The sequence below is a fragment of the Barbus barbus genome (assembly GCF_936440315.1).
Source record: "Barbus barbus genome assembly, chromosome: 11".
Lineage (NCBI taxonomy): Eukaryota > Metazoa > Chordata > Actinopteri > Cypriniformes > Cyprinidae > Barbus > Barbus barbus.
In genome coordinates, this window is record NC_136739.1 from 31,263,932 (window position 1) to 31,273,454 (window position 9,523).

A 9,523-nucleotide genomic window follows, 5' to 3' on the forward strand; every position below is an offset into this window, starting at 1 on the left:
AAAGATAAAACTTTAAAATTTAATATATTAACACATTTTGGAATTGATTTTAAACATTAAAACATTGATTTCAACATTAAATGGTATATATTTATTAATGATGTAAATTAACAACAGTTAAATAATGTTGTTTTTTAACATTGGTTAATTCACAAATAACATTAAATATTAACAATATATTTTTTACTTTATTCATTTGTGTTAGAAAAAATTATTCATTTTAGTTAATGGAAAAATAAATCATTAAAAAATGCTTATAAATCATTAAAACCTTTGGTAACTATAATAATTTCTCATTTGTTAGCATTAGTAAATGCATTAACTAACATCAACTACCAATGAAAAATATATTTTCACAGAATTTAAAGTTTTATATGTTGTTCTGTGTGTGTGTGTTTCACAGAGTTGATGGTTTGGATTAACCCTTTAATTGCCGTATCCCTTAAAACCAAACTGCCAGAGGGTTACTGTGATGCTTGTGCTCGCTGGGCACCGTTTTATCGATGCCACCGGGGTGGCGTATGCTGACGGCTTGGGCCCGTCATCGCTGCTCGCAGCTATATTTAGTTTTAGTTATTTTAGCACTTCAACTTAAAGACTAAATGAAAATAATCAACTAGCTGAAATAAAAAGAGTTGAATTTTTTAAAATATTTTATTTCAATAAATGTTTATTTAAAGCCTGTGTTTTTTTGTTTGGTTTGTGTTCTCCATCAGTTTGGATCTGAAGGCGTCTGGATGTAAATCAGCCAGTGATTTCTTCAGTCAAACATCTTGTGTGAATCATTTACATCCTCTTGGGAATTAAAGGCTCTGAAAACATTCGTCGTTTTTTACTTTTTTAATACTTAGTGAAAGGCTGATCAGTTTGGTTGAAACTGACAAAGGTATCAGTCATTTTTAGGCTTTATTTAGTTATTTCTTTGTCACAAACAAACAAAAAAACAAGTCCAGTGATTGGTTTTCAAAGCAACTGAAATCTTACTGATCTTGATCAACTAAAGCAAGCATCTCCTCCTCATCAAAGGACCTCTGGAACATCTCAGTGATGGTCAGATGATGAGGGTCCTGACAAACATGGGGAAAAAACACTTTTTACACATTTCTCCAGCAATTACAGATGTGCAATCATAATAATAACTATTCAGTATTTATGTATTTATGCACAGTATTTATGCACAATTTGACCAAAATTGTTTGATTACTTATCAATATGGCTATGACTAATGATAATAATAATAAGAAGAGTATTCTAATTATTACCAAATAAAAAATAACTAAAAAATATGAAATATTACTGTTTTAATATTTCACAGTAAAAGTGAGTATTTAATGAAAAATAATATAATTTAAAAAAAATGCTTTTTCTGAATGTCAATTTACTAGTGCTGCAATATTTCGGGGAAAAAAATATAATTTAGATTTTTCTGATTAAAATTGCAACTGTCATTTAAAAAAAGGAAATTCTAGGTTTGCTGTGTTTGTTTGTAGTGTTGCATAGTTTCACCATAATGTTTTTACTGTATATCTATGTAGCTATAAAATAACAATAACATTTATAATAATAATAATATTATTTATTATCTTAATTATAATTAAAATAATTATATAACTATATAATAAATATTTAATTATATTTAGATATACAATGTTTTTATATAATAATATATAAATAATTAATAATAATAATTATATAGAATAATTATACAGAATAATAATATTTATATATAAAAATGTTTTTCTAAATAAAATATAAAAATTACTACATAAAATAAGAACTTAAATTACTGTTGTAATATTTCAAACAGTATTCAGAAAGTATATAAAATAAATTATATAATAATAATAATATGCATTTTGTTATGAAAATATTAATTGTATTATTTAATAATAATATTTTATTTTATATTACAGCTGTAATATTATAATAATGGCTTTCTTAATTGCTTAATTTCAAACGTTAAACCAACTTGTATTTAGATGGAAAAGCACAGGGAGTGCTTAAAGCTTCTTTTCTGTTGATAAGCACTTCTCAATACAATGGCTGGCCCATGTTAGGGTCCCAAACGCATGTTAAAGCGGCTCAAACTCACAGCTGATGCAGAGATGGAGTTTGTGTAGACTTTTACTGTGAACAGAGTCTCTCTGAGACACTGAAATCACCAGCAGATCTTCTCTGTGAAAAACACAGCTCATATATATATTTAATCAAATCACAGTCTTTACAATTTAATAATTGCAAGTCTTATCATAATCTCAGTTTTATTTCAGTTAAGCGTGCACCCCTACACGGTACACTTGTGTATAGGTGGACCAACCTGTTTGGCATCACTGTAGCGTGTGCCAAAGTCATGGAAGCGTGCCTCACAGCCAGGATCTGAGTGTAGAGCTCAGCAGGTCTGGACATGGCAGGCGTTCCCGACAGCAGGATCACTCTCTTAGCAGTCTATTAGCACCACACAGACATTTAATTAGCAGCATTAACAACACCGAAAACAATCAGTCTTCATATAAAATATATCAGTAAGTTGCAAAACCCAAATCATGTATGTGATCAGCTAAAGTCAAATATGAACAAAACCTAAAGCACCCACTATTGTTCTGCAAAACAAAAATTTGACTTTTATTTCATTTCATACAATTAAAATTACAATAATAATAATATCTTCGACTGTGTTATTTTCTTGGCCTTCAAAACTTAAACCTTTGGTTTTCTGGGATTTTTGAGACACAGCCATTGTCTGTGAATTCAAGACAGACTTCAAACTTTAATAACACAGGATAGGATAAACTAAACAGGGTTTTAAACTTCAACGCTATGAATGATGCCTAAAATATTGCCTCAATCAGCAAACCTTCAGCAGAGGAAGAGCCGCCCGACAGCGAGCCCTTTTCATGTTCTTTAGGAAGTGAGACTCGTCCTGTACAACAAACAAACAAACAAACAAACAAACAAGAAAAGGAGAATTCAATTCACATCCTGCGACTGGATCCTTGATATTTGAAGGTTATACACTGCTAGGTGGTAGCATTTTTTAAAGTTTTTGAGAGAAGTCTCTTTTGTTCATCAAAGCTGCATTTATTTAAAAATACAGTAAAAACACTAATATTATAAAATATTATTAGAATTTAAATTAACTGTTTTCTATGTGAATATATCTCAAAATGTAATTTACTGCTGTGATCAAAGCTGAATTTTCAGCATCATTACTCCAGTCTTCACACAATCCTTCAGAAATCATTGCTTCCTTAATGAATAAAAATATTAATTAAAAAACTATATATGCATCTTAATTATCCTAAACTAAAAAGACAGATAAACATCAGTACTTTTTCTTATCGGTGTGGCACAAAATGAGTGAATTTTATGATTACGTATAACTAAGGTCAGTAAATATTTTATTCCATAATAAGTGAATATGATGTGAGCATTCAAATATTTTCAAAAACTTTTTCAGACATTTACAAGTGAAGAAAATTAGTTTGCCATAAGAGTTTTGCTATATCTGGGACTGCATGGCATACACAACATCACACACTGCATTAGTTACACAAAAAGCTGGACTCTTGGACTCTTATCTTACTAACTTCAGTAAGTGAGAGTGGTTAGAGAACAAGTTTGCATGCTCTCACCATAATGATGACACTGAAAGGGCTGGACGGCTGCTGTTTGTCCATCTTGTTGAGCAGGTCGTAGCTGATGATGTTGATGAGGCCGGAGCGAAGGCTGTCCCTCTGCCTGTAACCACCACATTAATGCTGTCGGCTCTGACAGATGGCAGCCATCGGCGGAAAGCCTGAGGGAAAAGAGCGAGAATTCACTTTGTCTTGAGGGCCTTTTTCACATTTGTCTTTCAAGCTCTTTTGAGGAGGGTTGAGTCGTGTGACTAAAGCTTGCAGAGGAACGCTGGAAAATCTTCACTATTTCCCTTTAAACTTTAAAATGCACCCTCACGAATCCCTGCCGGGAAACAAGAGAATGTGTCCTTCCTCAAGGGTGCAGAGATGGAATTAATAAATCAGATTTCACATCATGTAGCCGTTAAAAAAGTACTTGCAAAAACTGGCGACTGGTGTTTTTCAAAAGAAAAAAAAACCCAGATGCCATTTATTTTCAATAGCAAAATATGTGCAAAAAATATTTTTTTGGTTGTTGCATATTTTAGTGTCCACAACCTTGACAAAAGCTGCTTTATAAACTACCACTGACATTACTAAATTAAAAAAAAAGAAAAAAAGATCAAGGTTACAATATTTACAAAAGTACAACGATTATGAACTATTGTTATGCAGAAAACAAGCAACAAGTTACTTAAACAGCATGAAAGTGTTTTCTAATTCACTTTTCTAATTATCTAACATACTGAAATGCAAGAAAAGTCATATTTAATATAATGTATAAAGTTTATTAGGCCTTAGTTAAACACGTGACTGTCAATTTCTTTATTAAAAAGTCACAAAAATATAGTTAATTCTGAATCTCAGCCGAAAATAGTTTTGGACCCAGTATTATCAAAAGTCTGGTGTCTTTTTGAAAGAAATTAATACTTTTATTCAGCAAGGTTGCATTAATTTGATCAAATGTGACAAAGACATTTATAATGTTCTATTTCAAATAAATGCTATTCTTTTGAACTTCTCATTCATCAATGAATCCTGAAACAAACGTATCATGGTTTTTGCAAAAATATAATTATTTTTTCATAACACTGATAATAATCAGAAATGTTTCTTGAGTATATTAGAATGATTTCTGAAGGATCATGTGACACTGAAGACTGGAGTATTGATGCTGAAAATTCAGCTTTAAATCATAGGAATAAATTGCACTTTACAATTCAATAAAATAGAAAACATTTCACTGTTTTTACCATATTTTAGATCAAATAAATGCAGTCTTGGTGAGCAAAAACATTAAAAAAAAAATGTACCGACCCCAAACTTTTGAATGATGGCATGCATCCTTATAAAAACATCCCTCTAAAAGAAAGTGTGTTTACCTCAGCCCATGTGAAGCGCACTGAGGACGGAGCGACCACCAGCAGAGGCCCCTCACTCCTGTAGCAGGCAGCGATGCAGATGGCCTGAACCGTCTTTCCCAGACCCATATCATCTGCCAGCAGCAAACGGCCCTCTCTGGACACTGCAAAACTGACACATCACATTATATGTGCATTCATGCATTTTATGCATTTGGCAGACACTTTTATCCAAAGTGACTTACATCGAATTCAAAGTTTACGTGTTTATCAGTTCACGCATTTCCTGGAAATCAAATCCATGACCTTGGCATTGCTACCAAACACCAACTAACTGTCTATCTAACCAAAACCATTAAAACGGCGGTAATGGAGACCTACTTGAAGGGCATGAGGCTGCGTGTGAGCTGTGGATCCAGGTGTGAGAGATCGGCCTCAGGAGGGACTGGAGCTCTGGACTCGCTCTTCTCAAACTGAGAGGAGAAGGACAGCAGCACAGCAGGAGGTAAAGGCTCGATCTCCACCATAGGCAGTTCATTCAGTTCCACCACTAGACACAAGACATCATGATCAACTGCATATTATGTACTGCATTTTTTGTGTGAGAATTGCAGGAAAAAAGAGTCACATTTTATTATGATGTTCAGAAATACAGAAAAATAACAGTAAATAAAACAAAATGTTGACGAACATTATAAACACTATCATATGGAAGCTGTTTTCCACCACGGAAAAACAAAAAATGAAGGTAATTGCCACTATTTATCTCACAATGTAGACTTGCAACGCTGCCACAGTTCTTCTGTCTCTAGTCTGTCTCAGTTTGTTCTGTTTCTTCATGTCATTCCAGACAGACTGGATGATGATCAGATCAGATCTCTGTGTGGAGCACTGACTGCTGTCAGAAAAAAATCTCACTGGATTATCACAATTAATGGGAATGTTTGGAAATGTAAACAGATATTTCCTACTGATACACTACAGCAAAAGAAAGAAATAACTGACTTAAAGGGTTACTCCACCCCAAAATTAAAATTTAGTCATTAATCACGTACCCCCATGTCGTTCCAAACCCGTAAAAAGCTTAGTTGGTCTTCGGAACACAATTTAAGACATTTTAGATGAAAACCAGGAGGTTTGTGACTGTCCCATTGACTGCATAGTAAATTGCACTGCCAAGGCCCAGAATAAGTATAAAAGTATAAAACACATCGTCAGAATAGTCCATCTGCCATCAGTGGTTCAACCGTAACGTTATGAAGCTACGAGAATACTTTTTGTGCGCAAAGAAAAAAATTTGTGAGGTGTGGCCGACACAGAACATCGTACGCAGTTGGAAGATATGACGATGTGTTTCATACTTTTCTGGACCTCGACAGTGGTAATTGTTTGGCAGTCAATGGGACAGTCACAAACCTCCCAGTTTTAATTCAAAATATTTTAAATTGTGTTCCAAAGACGAATTAAGCTTTTACGGGGTTTGGAAAAACCATTTTTAGATGCTGAAAATACTAATGTTCTAATAATTCTGGCCACCACTGTATTATACTCACCATAATTTTTGGATGGCATTTTCTTGAAGATATCAATAACATCGGCCTGGTATCCAATATCCACCTCCAACCGACAGCGAGACACTAAAACGCACTTCCCCTTTACTGTGGCACCTGGTTTCTGCCAACCCTGACAGAGCCTCATCAGAGCTGCCAGGGCTGCTACATCTTTGGGTCGACTGGTGGATGCTGAAATATTCAGCCCTTCCATCCCATCCAGAGGTTTGAGAGAGACGGAGGGGAGACTCGCTGCCTGCTCCACTGAAACACAAGCAAACTCCATTACATCCTGTGCAATAGGAAACAGTAGTATTTTTGCACACAATCACTGCTTGAGTATGTTAAGTAACGTTTTGACGACATACTCAGCATCTGGTAGTCCTCAAGGCTAAAGTTCCACATCTTTGTAGCGGGATCTGTGATAAACGACAAATGCATAAATATTATAGGCCAGCAGCTGTTTTCCTTTAAAGCAATAGTTCATCCAAAAATGAAAATTTGCTAAAAATGAACTCACCCTCAGGCCATCCAAGATGTAGAGGAGTTTGTTTCTTCATGTGAACAGATTTGGAGAAATGTAGCATTCCATCATTTGTTGGATCCTTTGCAGTGAATGGGTGTCATTAGAATTTGTTTCTTAGCTTTTCACTTCACAAGACATTAACTGATGGACTGGAGTGGTGTGGATTATTGTGATGTTTTATCAGCTGTTTGGACTCTCATTCTGATGGCACCCATTCACTGCAGAGCATCCATTGATGAAACACTGATGTAACGCTACATTTCTCCAAATCTGATGAAGAAACACACTCATCTACATCTTGGATGACCTGTACATTTTCATATAATTTTTATTTTTGGTATTCGTTTAGCACACATATGCACACTAAACTCTCTGTAAATAATGACAGCAGATACGGTGTCTGTACTCACCATAGTTCTTAGAGGGAATGCTTTTGAATGCAGTGATGAGGTCCGCATGGTAGCCGACCTCCACTCGGAAACGATTTTCCGAGTGTGACACGCATTTCCCTTTCACGGACACCGCTGGCTTCTTTGCAGGGACACTTCCTCCTGCTTCAGGGAGTTTAGCTGGGCGCTTTTCTCCTGTGGGCGGTTTGCTTGACTGTCCATAAAAGCTATGAGTTGCAGATGCAGTATTGGGCGTTGGAGGTTCTGTCTTTGTACAGGGTCCTTTGGTGTCTATGAGCTGAGTCTGCAAAGATAAGACAAAGACCCATTATATCACTCTTTGTACTATATATATATATATATATATATATATATATATATATATATATATATATATTACGCATTATATTACACACAATAGTACATGTATAATGCTTTTATGTATAATTCAGTTTAATAATAGCAATTCTGTGCAAAAATATGCTAAATTTAATATGCTGAAAACTTAAAACCACAGAATATTTCAAAACAGATAAAGTGAATTTTCCAATAACATGGCTGTATGTTATTAATATTAATAATGCATTTTTGGTTGTAGTCAACGGTCTAGTGATTGACAGATAAATCAGACATGCTCATATGTGATTATTTTAAAGTTATAGCAGGGCAGAAATAAAACAATAATTGAAATAAAATCTGTCATTTGTTTAATAATATGTAAAATGATATTTACATATTCTTTTTTAGAAATCTAAAAAAGCTTTTTATTTGCAAATTATCAGAGGACATAATGCATGTAGTATATAGTAGTATGTAGTACAGCAATGTTTGATCATGTTGATCATTTTGAGGTCTTAGAAATTTGTGTATCAAATATGATATGAAAAATGAAATATGAAAAATGCATTATTAGTATGAAAAATAAATGAAAATGCACTTTATTTTCAAATATTAAAATGTTATAGTTTTAAGTAAATATTTTATTTGAAAAAAGTTTTTAGAGGTTTTTAGAGACTCGCTCAAGGGTATCATTTGCTAGTAAAGTTTAGGTCTATAATATACCGCAAAACACGATGACACAAATATAATGAACGTGAAATAATTCCGTGCAACTTTGGCACCTTATTTCTATCCTGTTCATTTTCTTGTTGCTGCAAATTATTAAAGTTACACAGTTCACTCACCAGACTGATGGGCAACTTCAAGCCCAGAGTCATCTCTCTCTCTCTCTCTCTCTGCCTCTCTCTCTCTCTCTCTCTCTCTCACTCTCTCTCTCTGCCTCTCTCTCTCTCTCTCTCTCATTCTGCCTCTCTCTCTCTCGTTCTTTCTCTCTCTCTCACTCTCTCTCTCTGCCTCTCACTCTCTCTCTCTCTCTTTCTCTCTCTGTCTCTCTCGTTCGCTGTCCCGGGGAACACAGTGCTGAAACCGCCGCATCAGCCACACCGAGTCACCGTCCATCGGATTACACATCCCCGATGAACTGTCCCGAGGAATCACGCGAACACGACCCGAAAAACAGAACAGCATTAGCTCACGACGCGACCGAAGACATGCGGCGTCCGCACGAAGAAGCATCACCTGCAGAAACGCCTGGACGCGGACCTGTGTGATTTCACGCCACTGAGGGATGCTTTAACACATGTGGCATGCGACTTACTTTGCAGGAGGACATCTAGATCCCAAACCCAATGGAATTAATCGATCTTATGGCTTCTGACACCTGTTTAATGCCTTTTCGTTATTTTTTTTACCTAATTCAGAATGCAATATAGACGTGCACTTAAATATTTAACAAAAGCATCTGTTTCTCCATTTAACTTGCAATCGATTTTAAGTCAAGTCACCTTTATTTATAGGCTACAGCGCTTTATACAATACTGATTGAGTCAGAGAAGCAGCTCAGCTCTCTTCCAATAGTGTCTGAGCAATCATTCAAAGCAAGTCAAAGGCGACAGCGGCGAGGAACCAGCTCCATCGGTGACAGAATGGAGAAAAACCTTTAAGATACATTCCAAAAGTGCAATGAACTTAATGCAGGTTGCGACTTTAATGCATCACTTAAGTTTAACTTGTGTCGGAA

At 35.0% G+C, this 9,523-nt stretch overlaps 1 protein-coding gene and 1 pseudogene across 2 annotated transcripts in view; one reads left to right on the top strand and one right to left on the bottom strand.

The window, feature by feature from the left end:
• Positions 1-823, top strand: part of LOC306877060 (thioredoxin domain-containing protein 6-like) — a 42,580-nt gene extending 41,757 nt beyond the window's left edge. Inside the window, exon 20 of the mRNA XM_079428589.1 lies at positions 717-823. The gene's annotated coding sequence lies outside the window, so the exon portion shown is untranslated. The remainder of the gene's footprint in view (positions 1-716) is intronic.
• Positions 824-980: 157 nt separating this feature from the next.
• On the bottom strand, positions 981-9,115 carry LOC306877454 (SWI/SNF-related matrix-associated actin-dependent regulator of chromatin subfamily A-like protein 1; annotated as a pseudogene). Its single transcript has 11 exons — positions 9,101-9,115; positions 8,887-9,045; positions 7,465-7,747; positions 6,897-6,947; positions 6,454-6,792; positions 5,360-5,528; positions 5,000-5,150; positions 3,633-3,796; positions 2,855-2,920; positions 2,318-2,445; positions 981-1,067 (listed from the first exon to the last, which is right to left on the bottom strand). The product of its transcript is annotated as an SWI/SNF-related matrix-associated actin-dependent regulator of chromatin subfamily A-like protein 1 (transcript).
• Between the last annotated feature and the right edge of the window lie 408 nt (positions 9,116-9,523).